This window comes from Macrotis lagotis, chromosome 1, assembly GCF_037893015.1.
Source record: "Macrotis lagotis isolate mMagLag1 chromosome 1, bilby.v1.9.chrom.fasta, whole genome shotgun sequence".
NCBI classification, from domain to species: domain Eukaryota; kingdom Metazoa; phylum Chordata; class Mammalia; order Peramelemorphia; family Peramelidae; genus Macrotis; species Macrotis lagotis.
In genome coordinates this window covers 724,288,082-724,310,116 of record NC_133658.1, presented here as the reverse complement: position 1 = coordinate 724,310,116, position 22,035 = coordinate 724,288,082, and positions in this window count along the sequence as shown.

Here is a 22,035-nt window from a genome sequence, read left to right as displayed (position 1 = left end):
AGAATATAAACTCCGTTATTGTGGAAACTGAATTAAAACCTAGCTTTCAAGCATATTATCTGGTTTGAATTAAACAAACAGCAGAAAAAAATGAATAAAACCTTAGAGAGAAACAAAAGCACTTTGAACAAATATTATAGTGAATGAATATTACTCAGTGAAATAGAGATTTCTGGGGATTGATGAAAAATCATTTGTATAAAGGTAAGAAATTTAAAAAAAATTTAAAGAAGAAATTAGGAGTGAACTTTGGCCAGAAATACACTTTACACACAAAATTCAAAAACACAAGTTGCAGAATACAAAAGAATAGATATAAGATGGAAACTTTCTTTTTTATTATTTTTTATTCATATGCACATGTATATTTTTAAGTTACAAAATTTCCTTCCACCCTCTCTACCCATCTCCCTCCCCTCTGTGGTGAACAGGCAGGTTAGCAATGTATTTACATATTTTTGATAAACATGTTTATAGATTAGTCATTTTAGTATGAGAAATTAGGATTAAGGAAAGAGATACATAAGAGATAATTTTTATAAAGTGTTCATCAGATTCTGGAGGAGTTGCTCGTTTTTTTTTTTTTTTTTTTCCCTTAGGATGGGGATAACGTTGTCTAAAACAGTTGCCCTAGCTCTCTAAACTGCTGAGAGTACCTACTTCCATCAAGGTTCATCATCACATGATGTTGTTGTTAACATGTACAATGTTCTCTTGGTTCTGCTCCCTTTGCTTAGCATCAGATCCTATAACTCATTTCACTTCTCAAGAGTCCGATCATTTATGATTTCTTTTAGAACAGTAACATTCCATAGTATTCATGTACCATAACTTGTTTAACCATCAATTGATGGGAACCCCCTTAATTTCCAATTCTTTGCCACTAAAAAAAAAGAGCTGCTATGAATATTTTAGAACATGTGGAACTTGTCCTAATTTTTATGATTTCTTCTGGATATAGGTCTAGAATTGGAATTGCTTGCTTTTGGGGCATAGTTCCATATTGCTTTCCAGAATGGTTGGATCTGTTCGTAACTCCACCAACAACGCATTAATGTCCCAAGCCTCCCACAATTTCTCCAACATTTATCATTTTCCCTTTTTGTTTCATCTTGGCTAATCTGATAGGTGTGAGGTGATACCTCATAGATACTTTAATTTGCATTTCTCTAGTCAATAATTATTTGGAGCATTTTTTCATATGAATATATATATATATATATATATGTATATCAGTGATTTGAATCTAGTACAGCTTATTGGTTGACTTCTACATAAGGTCTCATTTGAAAACTGCCTATTGATATCCTTTGACCATTTATCAATTGTGGAATGACTTGTAACCTTATAAATTTGATGGAATTCTTTGCTTCCTCATTACCAATTCTATCTCCTTCAATTTATTTTTCTTCTCTTATTGCTTTTCTAATACTATATGGAATAGTAATGGTCATAATGGCATCCTTGTTTCACCCTGATTTTATTGGAAATGCTCCAAATGTATTTGTTGATGGTTTTAGATAGTTGCTATTTATTATTTTAAGGAAAACTCCATTTATTACTAAACTTTTTAGTGTTTTTAATAGGAATGGTTGTTGTATTTTATCAAAGGCTTTTTCACATCTATGGAGATAATCATATGATTTCTGTGGTTTTGCTACTGATATGTTCAATTGTTGAGTGTTTTCCTAATATTGAATCATTCCTGACTACCTGGTACAAATCCTACCTGATCATGGTGTATTATCCTAGTAATAACTTGCTATAATCTCATTGCTAAAATTTTATTTAATATTTTTGCATCAGTATTCATTAGGGAGATTGGTCTATAATTTTCTTTAACTGTTTTGGTTCTTTCTGATTTAGGTATCAGCACCATGTTGGTGTCATAAAAGAGTCTGGCAGAACTCCTCTATTTTTAAAAACAGTTTATGTAGAATAGGAATTAATTATTCCTTAAATGTTCAGTAACAGGTATCTGAACTTAGAGACTTTTTCTTAGGGAGTTTACTAATGGTTTCTTCAATTTCTTTTTCTGAAATGGGGTTATTTAAGTAATTTATTTCATTTTCTGTTAATATGGGCAGTTTGTATTTTTGTAACTATTCATCCATTTCCCTCAGGTTATCCAATTTATTGGCATATAGTTCTGCAAAGTAGCTCCAAATTATCTCTTTAATTTAATCCTCATTGTTGATTAGTTCACCCTTTTCATTTTTTGATACTGACAATTTGGTTATCTTATTTCTTTTTTAAAAATAAGATTAACCTAAGGTTTGTCTATTTCATTGTATTTTTCATAAAACCAACTCATTTTCATTTATGAGATCAATGGTTTTCTTGCTTTCAATTTTATTAATCTCTCCCTTCATTTTCAGAATTTCTAATTTGGCATTTAATTGGGGATCTTTAATTTGTTCTTTTTCTAGCTTTTCCCCAATTCATTAATCTCCTCTTTCTCTATTTTATTCATATAGGCATTTAGAGATATAGTTTCCCCTCAAAAGAACCTTGGCTGCATCCCATAAATTTCTGTATATTGCATCATTAGTATAATTTTCTTGAATATAATTATTGATTATTTCTATTACTTGCTATTTGTTCCTCCCATTTTTATTTATTTATTCATCCATCCATTTATTTATATATTTCTTGTATTTTTTTAAAGAAAGATTTTTATTTATTTTGAATTTTACAGTTTTTCCCCTAATCTTGCTCGCCCCCCCCTCCACAGAAGGCAGTGGTATGCATTGATCTGAGTTGAATGTGAAGAGAGAGAAATCACATCCTTAAGGAAGAAACATAAAGTATGAGAGATAGCAAAATTACATATTAAGTTATATATATAATTTTTAAATTAGAGGTAATAGTCTTTTGTCTTTGTTCAAACTCCACAATTCTTTCTCTGGATACAGATGGCATTCTCCATTGCAGATAGCCCCAAATGGTCCCTGATTGTTGCACTGAAGGAATGTGCAAGTCCATTAAAGTTGATCATCACCCCCATGTTGCTGTTAGGGTGAACAATGTTTTTCTGGTTCTGCTCATCTTGCTCAGTATCAGTTCATGCAAATCCCTCTAGGCTTCCCTGAATTCTCATCCCTCCTGGATTCTTATAGAACAGTAGTGTTCCATGACATACATATACAACATTTGTTAAGCCATTCCCCAATTGAATGACATTCACTTAATTTCCAATTCTTTGCCACCATAAACAGAGCTACAAAGAATATTTTTGTACAAGTGATGTTTTTACCCTTTTTCAAAATCTCTTCAGTGTATAGACCCACTAGTGATATTGCTGGATCAAAGGGTTTACACATTCCAAATTGCTCTCCAGAAAGGTTGGATGAGTTCACAGTTCCACCAACAATATATTAGTGTCCCACATCCCTTCCAACATTGATCATTGTCCTTTCTGGTTGTATTGGTCCACCCATTATTTAAGATAAAGTTATTTAATTTCTCATTAGTTTTTGGTTTATCTTTCCATGACCTTTTAATACATGCATTTTTTATTGTATCATGATCTGAGAAGCATATATTTATTATTCCTGCCTTTCTGCTTTTGATTATAAGATTTTTGTGGCCTAGTACATGGTCAATTTTGGTATAGGTGCTATGTACTGCCAAGAAAAAAGTATATTCTTTTCTATCTCCATTAAGTTTTCTCCAGAGGTCTATCATATCTAAGTTTTCTAAGATTTCATTCACCTTCTTAACTTCTTTCTTCTTTATTTTGTGGTTACTGTTCTGAGAGAGGGAGATTGAGGTCCCCCATTATTAAAGTTTGGATGTCTATGTCTCCTTGTAACTCACTCAGCTTTTTCTCTAAGGAATTTGGATTCTATACCACTAAGGTGCATACATGTTTAATAATGATATAGCTTCTTTAACAATGGTTCCTTTTAAGAAAATGTAGTTTCCTTCCTTATTCCTTTTAATGAGATTAAATTTTGGTTTTACTTTATCTGAGATCAGGATCACTACCCCTGATTTTTTTTTTAGGTTTTTGCAAGGCAAATGGGGTTAAGTGACTTGCCCAAGGCCACACAGCTAGGTAATTATTAATCTGAGACCGGATTTGAACTCAGCTACTCCTGACTCCAGAGCCAGTGCTCTATCCACTGCACCACCTAGCTGCCCCTTTGCCACCTAGCCACCCCATGATTTTTTTTTACTTCAGTTAAGGCATAATATATTTTGCTCCAACCTTTTACCTTTACACTATGTGCATCTCTCTGCTTCATATGTGTTGCTTGTAAACAACATATGTAGGATTCTGATTTTTAATCCATTTTGCTATGTGCTTCCATTTTATGGGATAGTTCATCCCTTTCATATTTACAATTAAGATTACTAATTCTGTATTTCCCTCCATGTTATCTTTCTCCTTTTATATTTTTTCCTTTCCTTTCCTCTTATTTCCTCCTCACCAAAATATTACTCCCTTTTCCCTTTGACTTTTCTTTTCAAATTTAACTTTCAGTTCATTTTCACTTATACCTTTGCTTTTGTCTTCCCTTTTATCACTCCCTTCTTCCTTTCCCTTTCCCTTTACCCCATCTTGCCTTCCCTGTAGATTAGGATAGATTTTTAAACCCAAGTTAGAATTTATCTTATTCCCTCTCTGGGCCAAGTCTATTGAATAATATTTACTCAAGCATTCACACTCTCCCTTCTTTCCCTCTAAAATTATAAATCTTTGTGCCTCTTCATGTTTTGTTATTTACCACTATGCTATTAATCAGTTATCATCAGTTACAGTTTGATCATTTGATTACTTGATAAACTCATATTGTTATCAAAGTATCATCACAGATTGATTGCTGATATGCAACATTGTCTCAAATTACATCAAATTATAATTAAAATCAGTTTTTACTTTATCCCCTTTTGAAGTACACTCCAAGGGCCCACAATCCTCCTCAGAAGCCAAAGTATCATCCAGTCAAATAATTTCTTGAACTATTTGTGCTCTTCCCCACAGGGCTATTTTCTCTCACACTTTATACCCCCTCCCCACCCATGGTACTTAATCCCTTGTTAAGTGGAGCAAGCATTAATGATGTAATTAACTACAAGTATCTTAAAGGACTCTAAGCACTAGGGGGCTCTGGAGGTCATACCTGAGAACTTTTATTTATTTGGTGATTTAATTCTCTGTTCAGTTCTGGTCTTTGTATTAGAAAATTCTGGATGTCCTCAATTTTGTTGAACATATATCTTTTCTCCTGACAGTATATGCTGAATTTTGCAGGGTGGTACATTCTGGGTTATAATCCCAGGTCCTTTGTTCTCTGCTTTTTGGCATTCCAGGTCTTCTGATCCTTTAATGATGAGGCTGATAGGTCCTGTGTGAGTTTGATTGTGCTTCCTTTGTATTTGATTTTTTTTCTTTTTGTTGCTTGCAATATTCTCTTCTTTATTTGAGAATTTTGGAATTTTGTTGTAACTTTCCTTGGAGTTTTTATACTGGGATCTCATTCTGGAGGGGTTCTGTGGATTCTTTCAATGGTTACATTGTTTTCTTGTTCTAGCAGATTGGGACAGTTTTCCCTTATAATTTCCTACATAATGTTTTCCAGGTTCTTTTTTTTTTTGATCTAGGCTTTCTGGTTGTCTAATGATTTGTAGATTGTCTCTTTGGATCTATTTTCTAGGTCATTTGTTTTCCCTAAAAGTTTTTTTTTTTACATTTTCTTTAATTTTTTCAGCCTTTTTATTTTGTTTGATGTAATTTGTAGTCTCATAGAGTCATTGATTTCTATATGTTCAATGCTAATTTTTAGGGTTTTATTTTCTTCAATTGCCTTTTGTGTTTCCTTTTTAAAGGTGTTGAATTCTCTGGTCAATTTTTCATAATTTTCCTGCATGACTCATTTCTTTTTTCCATTTTTATTCTTCCTCTCTTCTTTGGTTTTAAATTCTTTTTTAAACTCTTCTATAGCTTTTGTATGATTCCAATTTATAGACTATTTTGATACTTCCCTTATGCGTGATTTTTTACTGATTTCTTCTTCAGACATGGCATAGTTATCATCTTTGCCTGTAAAGTAGGTTTCCATAGTGAGGACTATTTTATCTTTTTTGCTCATCTTTGTTGTTTTATCTCTGCTCCTGGATTATAGGGAGTATAGATCCAAACTTTTTTTTGTTTTTGCTGAGGCTGGGGTCTAATCTCTGTCTTGTCATTGGCCAAGATGCTGCCTACACAATCCAGGGATGCCTTTTCAGAGGTTTGTTTTGTCCTTTACGTCCAGGTTCTGACTTAGCAGTGATTTGTTCCTGATCCAGTCCTGTCTTTTGCCCCGGTGTTTCAGACTTTGTTTAGGGTTGGGATATTGCCTGCTGATTCACTATCTAGCTGCTGGGACCTCTGCTGTTGTCAAGTTGTCAGGACCTGAATTGCACTGTGGTTAAAAGACTCCTGCTGGCTTTCCTGCTCTCCCACCTCCTGGACTTCACTCCCCCTTTTACCCCAAAGGGCAGACCTTCACTGTAGATCCTTCACAATGTCTACCACTGAAAACTTCTTTGAATCTTTTTCTTGGTAGGACCTGTAGCTTGAATATCAGAGTAGATACTTCATTTATCTTTGTCAGGAAAAAGCTCCAGGGGCATGTTAGCTTCATACTGCCATCTTGGATCTACCCTGGAAGTCCCAAGAAGGAAACTTTCTAAAGAAGTAAAGAGAACAATAGATTTGGAAGGAAAAAATACTGAATTAAGTGAATATATGACAGAAGAGAAAAAGGAAATTTTTTAAGGGACATAAAAAGTCTATATAAACCCATGTGACTGACCTTGAAGACAGGTTAAACAGAAATAATTTAAAAATTATAGGCATCCCAGAAGAACTTGACAAAACTTTTTCAAAATATGAACACCATCAAATATAAAATGGTCCAGAATTTCACAAAAACAAATGAGATCAAAACAATGATGTGCTGAAAACAAAACTGATAGATCAAACAAATTAATTTTGTTCATTCCTTCACAAAATCTTTCTAATCTATACCTCTTTCCACATTCACAGTCTTTTGACTATAGTTGTTCTTTTCATTTCTTAGATTCTTATTTTTTCTTTTTTTAAATCCTGACCTTCATAAATTTCACTAAGTGAAATGAGTATTTCCATATGCAATAGAATTTTATATAAAACTGTAGATTTCTATTATGTACAGTTTTATTTTTAAGGATTCAATCTGTTACTTTTTAAGTTCTTCTTCTTGTCTATGATTCTCTCTCTTCTATGCTCTCTGCTGTGTTAAAGATCTCTCTTTCTTTCTCCCCCTCCTCCTCCTTCCTATATTCTTCTCTCCATTCAACCTCCTACTTACCCACAATTGGGTAGTGGTTCAAAGTTAAGCAAAATGAATTCCTACACCGACTGTGACCAAAATTGAACTGCTTATGTTGCATTTTTATTCCATTTCTTCTCTATCCTTGAGAAAGGAGTAGTCCTCAAGAATTATATAGGTTGTCATTGTGTTGATCAGAGTTCTGAAGACTATTTTTTTAAAATAATATTTTAGGGGGTGGCTAGGTGGCACAGTGAATAGAGCACTGGCCCTGGAGTAAGGAGTACTTGAGTTCAAATCCAGCCTCAGAAGACCTGACTTGTAGTTCCACTTCTTTAACTAACTAGCTGTTAGATTAAGTCATTGAACTTCCCTAGCCTTTTATTTTCTATCTACAACATATGGGCATAGATTAGTGATATTAAACTCAACTAGCAATGGGACTACTGATCAATACCTTAGGATCTCTATGAGACACATATTTACTTAGATTATTACCATGTTGATATTATCTATGTTTTATTGTATTTTTCTTATTTGTTAATTATTTCTTGATTACTTTTAAGCTGGAGTATTGTGGGCAATATATTTGACACCTTTGGACTGATGATCTCTAAGGCCCCTTTCAGTTCTATTACTGATTAACAATTCAGAGTTCCTATTATTTAACTTTCATGACAGTTGGCAAGACTGATAAGTCCCCACTTTTTAATGTGGGATTATAATATGAAGAGTCAACAATCTTGTATTTCACATAAGAAATGAACATTGTCTTATATGTTGTTTTACTGATCAATGTAATCCTTTGTAATCTACCTTTAAATTCACATGTAGGTAGTATATGGACCATCTGTAATTTCAAATCTTTCTTCTTAAATTAAGAAATTTTGAATTTTGAGTACCCTTGCCTAGTGACCTATCTGGCATGCAACAAATTGCAATGCTTTGTAAGCATAATTAGCTTCCCACAAAAAGAATCTATCTCCGTTACTTATCCAAGAATTGCAGACTGTTTTAAACTCCTCTGTAATTCTATGTAAGGAGGTCCCTTAGAAATTAACATGGTGAAGACAGAAAACAGTAATATATTTTCTTAGCTATGGGGTGATTCCTGGCATGGGGGAAAACTAGATTACATGTTAGAATAGTATAGAGGAAATGGAAAGTGAGAGGAAGAAGCCAAGAGGGAGAAATAATTTGCTAACAAAAATTTAGAGCTATCGTGACTTGTCATTCTAGTACATGAAGAATCTACCTGGGGCAAAATTGGGGATAATAATAGCTCCCATTTTTAAAACATTTTAAGATTTATGCTTATGATAATTTCATAACAGAAGGTTTATCCATGTAAATCAATGATAGTGACAATGCCTACTTTCCCATTTATATAAAAATTTTATGTGAATAATCTAGGGTACCTTGTTAAAGGTACTTAGCAGGCAAGAGGAAGGATTTCACAAGTGATATTTCACAGGAGACTATATATTTGCCATCACATAATTGACTCAAAGGCATGTAGAATGTAAGATCACACTGAGCTTGTTTCTTAATTATCAAATAGAATTTGGTTTTAGAATAAAACAGATTCTTAATGGACAGAAGGAAACAAATATTTATTAAAAACTTAATCTATGCTAGACACTATTCTAAGTTGCTTTATAATGCTTATTTTATTAGATCTTCACAACAACCTTGGAATTAGTCATTTCTTTTTTTTATTCCCATTTTAAAGTTGAACAAACTGAGGTATAGGTTAAATGATTTGTCCAGGGTCACACAACTATTAAGTCTCTAAGTACAAATTTGAGCTCACATTTTCCCAGACTTCAGTTCCACTGAGCTATGTACCTGTTTCCAACAGGTTATTTTATGTGTAGATGTAAAAGTTATTCAATAGGATTCTTTTAAAAATATTATAATATATATAATTTGGTCACTGATCTCAAATAAGTCAAAATAAAAGGTGCATGCTATATTTCTTTTGGGAAATTGCAAAGTTCTTTGAATGACTACAAACTTCATCCTGAGACAAAGGGCCACATTTTTATTTATTCCTCTATATCTGAGTTGTGGAGCATGACATTCTTGGAAAAATGGAAACTGAGGACTAATCCAATGGTCATTGAAAGGCATCTGGTGGGTGTAAGCAAAATGAAACAAATTACAGTCAGAAGACCTGGACCTGGAAGGATGTAAGCTTTAAAAAATAATATATATATATATATATATATATATATATATATATATGCTTATCATTATTATTGTTACTTGTTAATGCAGAGTATCAAATATCCACATGATCCAAGATGTATATCAACTATGATATAAAACATGATTTGCAAAGGAGGTGATACAGGCATGTAATGCGAGTGAGAGATAACATAGGTTGCAAAATCCATTAGTAATACAATATATTTACTACAGAATAAAATAAATTAGGTAGTTTTTCCAAAGTTACAACATTTTGAAAATAACAAATTATGTTTTTCACATCAAATTACTTTGTTGAAATAAAAAATAACTATCTATGAACCTAAGAAGTCATGCATAAAAGAATAAGAATTGAATGTGAAACTGATTAAGGGTGTGTCAATGTTATAAAACATGCAATAGGAATTTCAATTGAAAATATAATCCTGCTTCATACTTCTTTTCTCAAGTTCAATAATATGAATGAAAAATTACTTAAAGTTAGTTACACTTAAGAGAGAATAACACATTCAGAGTACAGGAGGATATGGAAAAGACACAGGTAGAGAAGATTGTTATGGGCTATGATCTTTTTGGGAGAAATACTGATCATTGAGGTTACCAATACAATTAGTTATAAAAGTATAAACTCTTTTAATTGATCATATTAACCCAATTTCCTTTGGTTAATGTTGTTGCTATTGTATGTCTTTAATAATCTGAAGAGAACCATCAGGAAGGTGATATGATTTGAAAGTGAATTGGATAAGGGAGTCAGAGCTGTGTGCACAATTACCAACCTTACTTTCTCCAACAAAGTCATTTGGGTCCAGTGGCAAGCTCTAGATAGGAAGGATTGGAGAAGGCCCTGATGATGCAGGAGACCTTGACCTTTTTAAGATAAGATACTTCCCAGCTCTCACTTAGTCTGAGGCAATATTATTTCAGTGATTAAGCCTAGGTAGAAATGAGGCAAAAGATGGCCTCTTTTACTTACTCAAAAGAAAAATCTATCTGGTAGAGGAAGACCCTCAAGGCTTTTGGACTTAATAGACACAATTGCTATTTAAACTCTCTCTGAGTCATCTGTCAGACTCAAACATCAGACTCAAACTGGTGATTAGGTCAGCACAAAGGTCCCTTCTCTCCTGACCTCCCTCCCTTCCTGCTAACTAATCACTTCAGCTATGATGTTCCTTACAAGTTTTATTTGTCTCAAGAACTGCTCATGATGCTCTTGTACCTCTCTCTTATCTCTAGGATAAAATGTTGAATGAGATTTTGACCATAAATGAAGAATTAATCTATATGTATTAACCTTCAGAATTTTCCCTAATAAGAAACAAAATCAGACCAATTTGAATTAATTCCTAGAGTTTGGTCTTAAGAAGGAACAACAGATATTTGGTTAACATGCATGTTTAATAGTTCTAAGATCTGCAATCTAAATGCCAATGCATGAGGCAGGGTCTGGCTTGGAAGAGGGACCCCCAGAGTGAGATCTTGGGACATATATTTATAGGAAATAGACAAAGGCTCATAAAATGATTAGCAATAGCCATTGAAGTGACAGCATATATTATCATTCCCTTCCTCAATTTCAGGATGTCTGCCTCATGTCATATCATCTCTAAGGGCAGAAGAACGCTTTTATGTTAACTCAGGTTTTCTGGACCTTAGTAGTCACAGACTTCTGCAAAATAGTGAAATTCTCTCTCCCCTTTTCAGAATGTTTGTGCTATCCTAAGATAACTGATAAAATGGGGATTTTTAGTTGTTATCAGATAGATAATCTGGTAAGTCTCTTGATTTCCAAGGAGGAAGCTGACATTTTTACACCCAGATTAGAGAGAGAGAGAAGGAGACTTTGACAAGAAATATAAATTTAAAACATATATATATATATATATATATGTATATACACACATATATATATATATATGTTTCACTGATCACAATATTAACTTTAAAACCTTTTACTCTCTGACTTTATCTTACCTTTCCAAAACTATTCCATATTTCTTTCCTTCAGAGGCTCTGTGATCCACTGGAACTGGCCTTGTTTGTGGTTCCTCATATATCCTCTATCTCTGTTCATCTCCTTCTCATCTCTGTTTCATAGAATCTCTAGCTTCTTTCAATATTTACCTCAAGAACTACCTCCTAAAAAAACCCTCCTCTTCTGATTGGACCTAGCAAGGACTCCTCCTCCAGAAGTCAGCACCCTTTCCCTGGAAATGACTTTGAATATATTCTGTATACATTGCTACCTCTTCAGAATAGAGGCTTCCTGAGAGTTGAGAGTGTTTAGCTTTTATCTTTGTGTCCTGAAGCACTTAGCTTAGGTGACTGAGCTAGAGAAAGTGCAGAACAAATGTATTTCTTAATCAAATTGAATTAGACATAAAAATGCTAGGCAGTTCATTCTGAAAATTTTTTCACAAGTCCTTTCCACCCCTCAACAATTTATATGATCAAGATCTGAAAAATCAGTAACTCAGAAGCCTGGCATGATGTATTTCCTAGGTATATTTATAAAATCCTTTAAAACGTGTGAGAGTTACTCCCTAAGGCAAGCACTGTCAGGGATGGATTTCCTGCCTATTCTCCATGGATGGGTCCCCTTCATGAGGCCCACTCTGTAGAGCTCTTCTGGATTGACTTTGGTGCTGGCCAAAATTTGCTTGCTTTGGGGAAGAAGCTATTTTTACATGGCTGATAGTTCTTCATGTCAGGAAATCAGGTCAGGTAAACACGCTCTGTCTAGAGGCACTGGGGCCTATTTAGAATCTTGGCCTAATTTAGAACAGCAGCCTTTGAAAGCCATGCAGGGAAATGTCATGACCTAGTTGTCTCAGTCTCTGCTACACCTTCAAAGACATTCTCTTCAGAAATCTCTCCCACAAGTGTCAGAAATAAGTTGGAGTTGTACTTTGTCAAGGTGCCTCCCCTGCTTTGTTCATAAAGGTTTTCACTCTGTAATCTGTTTGACTGAACAGCTATCCCTTAGCCAGAGAAATCTAATAACCTATCAGCTGTCCCTAAAGACAGAGACTCTCTCAGAGATATTTCAGACTAATTTAGTCTCCTCCCCCATGGAGGGAGTATATTCTGATTTCTGGTGGATTTTGAAAGTACCAAACCATTTCTTTAAATTGCTCTTAGGTGCCTCTCTTTTGTGGCAAGATGCTGAATCACCAGGACAAAACATATCAAATGATTCTTTGATATACTAATGAATTATCCATGTAAGGCTGATTATCTGACCCCTGGCTGCAATACTGCTGGTTTGAAATCTTGTATAGGATTTTTAAATTACTGTGCTGGAGAAACCAAGCATCAAAAATCATTATTATGCTGGGGGGATTGGTCAAATTCAAGTGTACTTCAAGAACAAATGTAAATGATATATTTTAATCTTTGAGACATGCCAGGCCCTATATTTCAACCATGGGATCGTAGATTTTGAGCTGAAGGGGAACTTAGAGGTCATGGAGTCCAATCCTATAATTTTATAGATAAGGAAACTGAATCCCAGAGAGGTTAAATGATGTGTTTAAGGCCACAGAAGTTAAAACTAGGATTCAAAACAAAGTCTTCACCCCCCAATCCAACATTCTTATCACTGTATCACACATGAAACATAGAATATAAATGTATTGAGAGGAGGGAAACAAATATAAATGGGCAAAAATCCAGCCCTAACAATACATGAAAGCTAGAAAGAGTTTTGTTTACACTGAATACTATTAGTAGTTTTACTATAATGAAATTTTAATTAACTGGAGTCTCAAACCTGCAACCCTTAAACAATAGGAACTTTTTCTCACATATAATTTTAGGAGGAAGAGCAAATGATGAGAAATAAGTTTGTATTAGAGATTTACAGAAAGAAAGAAAACATCTTCCAGGTTAGTGGTTCTCTTTACCCCAGTCACTGCCTTAGTGCTTGTTCTCTAGATCACTATGATCTGGTGTGATGGGAGGCATTGTATTGTAGTAACAAGCACACTAGTCTGGGAAATAACAGATCTTGGCTCTACTCTCAGACCCCTGCCTTAGCTAGTTATTTGACTTTCTGTTAATCATCTTACATCTCTGATCATCACTTCTCTCATCTGTATTATAAGGATACAAAACGATTTGAAAATTCCTTCCGGGAACATCTACTACAAGGATCCATAGTCTTAGATTCCCAAACAATCCATTGATAGATGTATAGGGTTCATGAAGTTGAATGGGGAAAAATATGTATTTATTACAAAATAATTTGTTTTCTTTGTAATTCTGTGTATTTTATGTATTTAAATATTATTTTGAGAAGGAGTCTGTAGGTTTCACCAGACTGTTGCAGGGACCCAGGATGCAAAAAAAGGTTAAAAACCCTGGTTTAGTTCCAACTATATCTGTTCGAAATCTCCTCACAATATCCTGACACTACTGATCCAATTTCTAATTGAAGACTTTCAGGGATGGGGAACACTGCTTCCTGGAGCTGGCCATTCCACTTCATGACAATTCTAATTGTTGGGATGTTTTTGTTTGTATCAAGTAGAAATCTGCCTTGTTGCAACTTTCACATGTGATTCACATATGATTGCACCCTGGGGCCAAGCAAAACAAGTCTATTCTTTGTTCTACATGGCAACTCTTCAAATATTTGAAATTAAACATTCTGTTCCTCCCAAGTATAATCTCCAGGATAAGCATCTACCAAGCTTTAGCCAATCATTGGATTGGTTTTCAGTCATCTTATCATCCAATATAGTATAAGGAATACTTGATTTGGGGCCAAAAGATATGGGTTCAAATTCTGACTCTGCTGTTTATCAGCTGGGTGACTTTGAGAAAGGGTTTTTTTTTTTTTTGGCATGACAATGGGGTTAAGTGACTTGCCCAGGGTCACATAGCTAGGGAATTATTAAGTGACTGAAGCCAGATTTGACCTCTGGTCCTCCTCACTCCGGGGCTGGTACTGAGAAAATTTCTTAACCCTGCTGGTTCTGTTTCCTCATCTATAAAATATGATGTCTGGACTAAGGTCATTTCCAGTTTTGATCTTAGGATTTTGATTATTCTCCTTTGAATATTTTCATTTACTAATATCATTCCTAGAATGTGAATATATGTAGAGTATATACTCCTGCCCTCCTCATCCTGGACTATTTCCCTTTAATTAGGAAGTCAGAAATTGTTAGTTTTTTGACTGGGGTTTATGAGGAACTACTAGAAGACCAAGTTGACAGCCTAAAGAGTATGAGAATGAGAGTAATTTATAATGAGACTGAAAAGGTGAAGGGCATTGAATGCCAAACATCTACATTTTTAATTCATGTGAATTACTTTCTAACACAATCTCTCTACTTTTGTGACTATACAATTGATTTTTTGAAGCCAAATGTAGGAATTTACATTTATCCCAATTAACTTTTGTCTTGTTAGGTTCAGACATTTTTATGTCAAGTTATTTTTGGATTCTGAATCTTGTCATGTAACATGTTAGCTACTCTCTTCAAATTTTATGTCTTCTGCAAATCTAATAAATATGCCACCTGTGCTTTCAATAAAGTTATTGATTACCAATATTAAACAGCATAGGAATACAGATAAATCCTAGGGAGCTCCAACAAAAACTTTATTCCAAGTTGTCATCCAACTATGTTTTGGGTCCACAATTCCAAAGATACTTAACACTCCATAGGATTCCATATTATTTACAAAGATATCAGGAAAAGCTTTATAAAATTCCTGATTATAAATCTGATAACTCTGATAGAACCCCCAAAAGGAAAAGAAATTGGTCTAGAATGGCAAAGAATTGGCATTTTCCCCCCTGAAAGTTCCCATCATTATTAGTTTTATACCTATTTCTCCTTTATTAATTAAAATTAGTTATAGAATTTATCACCCAATTGTTCAGATCTGCTATCCTTGCGTGTCTTAAATTCCATTTAAGAGGATTAAGGCAGATTAGGTATACAATTTGTCTCAGTTACTATATATCCAAATCCCAAGTCAATTCCTGGAGTCCAGAGAGCCTAAATGGGAAAGGGGAAGGTGGTCCTTCCTGAAGTAGATGAAAAAGACTTTCCTTTCCTGGATACCACTGGAAATAAAGAAAAATTGTCTCCATCAGGCAGATTTAAAATTATGACCATAATCTCTAACTATACAGATAATGTAAACAAAGAATGTCTTCTTTTTCTTTTTTCACAATTGAAATTTTATTTTATTTTCCAATTACATGTTATGAAAGTTTTTCACCATTCATCCACATGCTTATGCATTTTTATAACTTACATAATTTCATTCCATCCTACCTTCCCCCCCCCACCACTGCACATATACGTTTGTGTTTAACATGTTTTCAGATTAGTAATTTTCTGTATGAGGACTAAGGGAAAAAGAAGAAAACTACAAGACAGGAAAGAAGAACATAAGAGAAATTTTTAAAAAGTGAACATGGTGTTCATTCAGATTCTGAAGGTTTTTGTTTAGTTTTATTTTGTTTTCCTTCCACTGAATGTGGATAGCATTGTCCACAACAAGTCTCCCAGGGTTTTTCTAGGTCTCTGAACTGCAGAGAGGAGCTGCATCCGTCAAGGCTGATCAATGCACAATGATGTTGATAATGTGTAGAATGTTCTCTTGGTTTTCAGCATTCGTTCCTGTAACTCATTCTATGGTTCTCTATAGAGTCCAACCATTAAATGTTTCTTAACGTTCATAACATTCACATACCACAATATATTCAACTATTCCCCAATTATTGGGTATTCCCTCAATTTCCAACTCTTTGCCACTACAAAAAGTGCTGCTATGACTGTTTTAGAACATGTGGGACTTTTCTCATTTTTTATGAATTCTTCTGGATACAGACTAGTATTGCTATTACTGGTTCAATATACTTTTTGGCCATAGTTCCATATTACTCTCCAGAATGGTTGGATAGTTCACAATTCCACCGACAGTGCTGTCCCAATCCTACCACAATCTCCCCAACATTGTTTTCCCTTTTTGTCATTTTAGCAAATTTGTTGGTGGGAGGTGATGCCTCATAGTTGTTTTAATTTACATTTCTCAAATCAATTCTATAATTCTTTAATGATCGGGAGCATTTTTTCATATGATTATATAGCTTTAATTTTTTTATTTTAAAACTCTTTGTTCATATCCTTTGATCATTTATCAATTGGGGAATGACTTGTAACCTTATAAATTTAATTCAGTTCTCTGTATATCTTAGAAATGAGACCTTTATCAGAACCCCAGCTGTGAAAGTTGTTTCCCAGCTTTCTGTTTTCCTTCTAATATTGGAAGCATTGGTTTTATTAGTACAAACCCTTTTTAATTTAATATAGTCAAAATTATCTACTTTTCTATTTATAATGTACTCTAATTCTTGTTTGGTCATAAATTTCTCCCCTTTCCATAGATCTGAGAAATAGAGTATTTTTGATCTATTAATTGGTCTATGGTATTGGCATTTATGTCTAAATCCTGTATCTATTTTGACCTTATTTTGGTATGGGGTGTGAGATGTGAGTTTGTGGTGAATGCCTTCTTTCTGAGGCAGATCCATACATTCTGTAATATGGTTACCTCCAATTTAGGTGATCTGGACATGGATCAGAGCCCCATTACATTTTTAATTTTTATGCATATTGTTTTTCTCCAGTAGAGTCAAGTCCTTAAGGACTCAGATTATTTCAGTTTTGTCTTTGTATTCCCAGGGTGTCTGGAACATAAGACCTTACTAAATGCTAATTGAATTAAACAACAAATATTAGAGCAAAACCAAAAGACAGCACTTTGAAAATATGAGTTGGCTACACAGCAAAGCAACTAAGCTTGAAAAGGGAGTTTTGTGAGATAGTCTTAGTACCTTTAGCTTCCCTACAAAAATACATAGTAGTTCTGAGAGGGATGAGGAAATTGCTGGGTGAAGGCTTCTCAGGATCTTGGGAAAGTGATCTATGAGCTGTGTTGGTGGTTGTCTCACACAGTTGTTATTTGTCCTTTGGTCTCAAAGAGAGCCAAAGACATTGGGAGGGTTATGTCTTGACTTTCAAGGGAATTTGATTTAAGTGAGGCAGAGCTATGCAAAGTTATTAGGCTTACTCTCTCTTCCAGGGTCATCTGAGTCCATTGGCAAGATAAAGATCAAGACAACTGGAAATGACCCTGGAATCAGTAGGAGACACTGATCTTTTTATGCTGTCTTTCCAAGGTCTCAATTTGAGGCAACACCCATTCAATAATTTAAGACTAGCTAAGAAATGAGTCAAAAGATGACCTAACCTGCCAACTCAAAAGGGAAAAAAATCCAACTTGGAGGGGAAGACCCTCAGGTTTCTGACTAGAACAGAAACAATTGCTTTTTACTCTCTGAATGATCAAAACTCAAATAAAGATCAAGTGAATATTGGGAACCTATTATTGGCTAATATGTGAGACTGAAAGTGATTTGGGTTTAAGACCTGGTCAAGTAGTTCCATTTGACTCTCAATGGCTTTACCAATGTCTGAATTTCCAGTGCTCTATTTCAAGAAATCATAAATGAAATTACATAGGATAAAAGAGTGAATTGTTCCAGTTTTTTTTAAATGATAGAATAAATAAGAGAAAGAAAATATGTGGAAACAGTCTGAATATCCTTTTTGGGGGGGGGAGTCAGACAATAATATTGATTAAAAGTATTGAAAATAGAGAGCCAAGTAGATTTATATAATTCATTGATCACCATCAGAATGGGGTGACATAAAGGAAGCCATGGCCTGATTCCAAGGCATGTATGATCAAGGGAATTGATAATAAAAGTTATCTCTCCCTTCTTTCAATAGCCAGTTATGGAACTTATTTCCAACACAGCTGCATTTAACCTTATCCTCTGATACTTCCTAACTTTGACCCCCTCTCTCCATCAGTCAGTTACAATCTTCCTCTTCTTACACTGGGAGTTTGCATCCTCAGCTGGTTCCTCTTACACTTCTTTCCCACATCTAACATAACTACCTTTTGTTCCTCAGACAATCTGATTACTCTGTCTCCTCTTTCCAAATTAGCTTACTTGCTGTTTTCCATATAGCAAATACAGAAAAATTGTGATTATGGCAGCATCCTTCAAAATACAGGCTCTGTTCTCAGGTAGTGACTAATAATTAAATTTCCCTTATCCTTACATTTTATTTTGACTGACACAAAGTGAATCACATAGGTTGTGCAGACCTGGAAGACTTACAATGTATATCACAGATATTTTTATGTTATCTTTTCCCCAACACTCACCCCACTTCAAAATTTCCCTAGTTGTATCTAAGATACTGACATCTATCTAGTTACCCAGATTTTTATCTGAAATCTTATCTTCAGTGTAACCTCCTGGTCTTCTGGATCTTCTAGCTCTTTCTCTCTGCAACTATAGTCAACTGCCAAGTCATAGTATTTCCACTTTTACAACATCTTTTACTTCTTCCCCACCTCTCCAACACCACCATCATTCAGATTTTTATTACTTCCACCTGGACTTTTTTTTGAATGTTATGTTATTTTATTTTATTTTTTTCAATTACATGCAAAGACAGTTTTCAACATTCATTTTTTTTAAGCTTTTGAGTTTCCCATTTTTCTACCTCCCTCTCTTCCCACCCGCATTCCTCATGAGAGTGAGTAATATGATATGGATTATACATGTATAATCATATTTAACCTATTTCCATATTATAAAAAATAAAGTTTGTCCTTCATTTTTGAAGAAGACTGCAACATCAGGGAGGTGATGCCATGACAAGCATGTGAATTGGATTTGAGTGAGGAGAGGCTGTGCTAAGTCACCAGACTCACTTTCTCCTCCAGTCATCTGGGTCCAGTGGTCAGATACAAATCAGGTTGACTGGAGATGGTTCTGGATGTGAGGCAATCAGAGTGAAGTGACTTGCCCAATGTCACATAACTAATAAGTGGCAAGTGTCTGAGGCTGGGTTCAAACTTGGGTCCTCCTGACTCCAAGACCAGTTCTTTATCCACTGTGCCACCTAGATGAATCAGAACTATAGGGGAAAATGAGAAAAAGAAAAAAGATAAAGGAAGTTTTAAAAAGTGAAAACAGTATGCATTGGTCTATTAGACTGCATAGTTTTTTTCTCTGGATGTGGGCATTTACCATCTAAGTATTTTAGAATTGTCCTTATTCAATGAACTGCTGAGAGGAGCTTAGTCCATCTTAGTTGATCATCACACAATGCTGCTATTAATGAGTGCAATGTTCTCCTGGTTATGCTCACTTCACTCGGCATCAGTTTGTGCAAGTCTTTCCAGGCTTTTCTGAAATCCACCCACTCATGTTTTCTTAAAGAACAATATTCTCCATCATAGTCATTTACCATAATTTGTTCAGCCATTCTCCAATTGATGGTCATTCCTTCATTTTTCAAATATTTATCACTACAAAAAGAGCTGCTATAAATATATTTGTATATGACCCACCTGAACTATTGTAATGGCTTCCTAATTAATCTCCCTTCCTCAAATCACTGTTTTTAATTCATCTTCAATGTATCTGCCAAAGTAATTTGCTTAAAGAAAAGATCTAGGGGGCAGCTAGGTGGCCCAATGAGTAGAGTGCAGGTCCTGGAGTCAGGGGGACAGGAGTTCAAATGTGGTCTCAGACATTTGACACATAGTATCTTCATGATCCTGGGAAAGTTACTTAACTCCGATTGCCTTATTAAAAAAATTAAAGTAAAGGTTCAATTTACTTGAATTCCTCTATATTTATTCTAAGATCAAATAACATTTTATATTTATTATAATTTTAAAATTTGTTTGCATAAGTTTCAGACTACATAAAATTATTAGTAGAACAGTATATATAATATACATATAGGTAAAACATACATTTTAGGAATGTGTATATAAATATAAACACATGCTTATGTATCTATTTACATATGTATTGAATGTGTTTATATCTATTAATGTAATCTTTAAATCTATATGTGCATAGATAGAGAGAAAAAGAGAGGCAGAGAGAGAGAGAGAGAGGGAGAGAGAGAGAGAGAGAGAGAGAGAGAGAGAGAGAGAGAGAGAGAGAGAGAGAGAGAGAGAGAAATACATTTTTAATTTTAGGTAGAATTGCCATTTGACTTGACCGACTCATGAACAATGAATATTTCTCCAATTGCTTAGATCTGTCTTTATTTGTTGAAAAGTGTTCTGTAAATGTGTTAATATAAACCCTCAATTTTGGGAGGGGATTCCTTTACTTATTTTTCTTTTGATTAGTATTGGAGTTAATTGCTCCTTGAAGGTTTGATAGAACACTTAAAAATCCATCTGGTTTGGGGGAATTTTTTCTTAGCTTACTAATAACTTTTTCAATTTCTTTTTCTAAGATATGGTTATAGTATTCTAGTTACTCTTTTGTTAATCTGAGTAGGTTATATTTTTGTAAATAAGTATTCATTTCATTTAGATTGTAAGTTTTGCTGATATATATTCAGGCAAAATCACTCCTAATAATTGCTTTAATTTTATCTTCAATAGTTATATAATGAATCTTTTCATTTTTGAGAGTGATTATTTTGATACCAGTTTTCTTATTTCTTTTCTCAAAAATAAAATCAATCAATGGTTTAGCTATTCGATTTTTTCAGAAAACCAGATCTTATTTTTATTAGTTCAATTTTTGTCAATAAAATTTTTATTAATCTCTCCTTTGATTTTCAGATTTACTTTGGTATTTAATTGGGGATTTTTAATATATTATTTTCCAGTTTTTTTTAGTTACAATCCCAATTTATTTATCTTCTCTTTCTCTCTTTTACTGATGTATGCATTTAGAGATATGAAATTTCCCCTAAGTATCACTTTAACTGTGTTCCACAAATTTTGGCATGGTTTCTCATTGTCATTCTCTTTAACAAAATTATTGATTGTTTCTATGATCATTCTTTAGGATAAAAGTATTTAGTTTCCAATTAACTTTAAATCTATATTTCCACAGTCATTTATTAAATGTGATATTTACATTATTATGATTGAAGAAGGGCACATTTAATATTTGATTTTCTTTATTTGGTTGTGATATTTCCATGCCCTAGTCCATGATCAATTTTTGTGAACATGTCATATACAGCTGAGAAAAAGTTATGCTCCTTTTGATTCCCATTAAATTTTCTCTAGAGGTCTATCATATTTGACTTTGCTAAGATTCTATTCATCAACTTGACTTCTTTTTTTTAATTTTATGCTCAGTTTTACCTTGTTCTGTTTAGAAAAAGTTGAGCCCCCCCACTAGTATAGATTCTGTTTCTTTCTATAATTCATTTAACTTTTTCTATAAGACTTTGCATTCTATTCCATTTGACACATCTAAGTTTTGTATTGATATTACTTAATTCGCTAGTTTCCTGCTTGTTTCTTTTAATAGGTCTCTTATTGCTTTTGCTTTGAGATTGTTTGCTACTCCTGCCTTTATTACTTTAGCTGATATATAGTAGATACTATTACAATCCCTTATTTTAAATTTGTGCATCTGTCT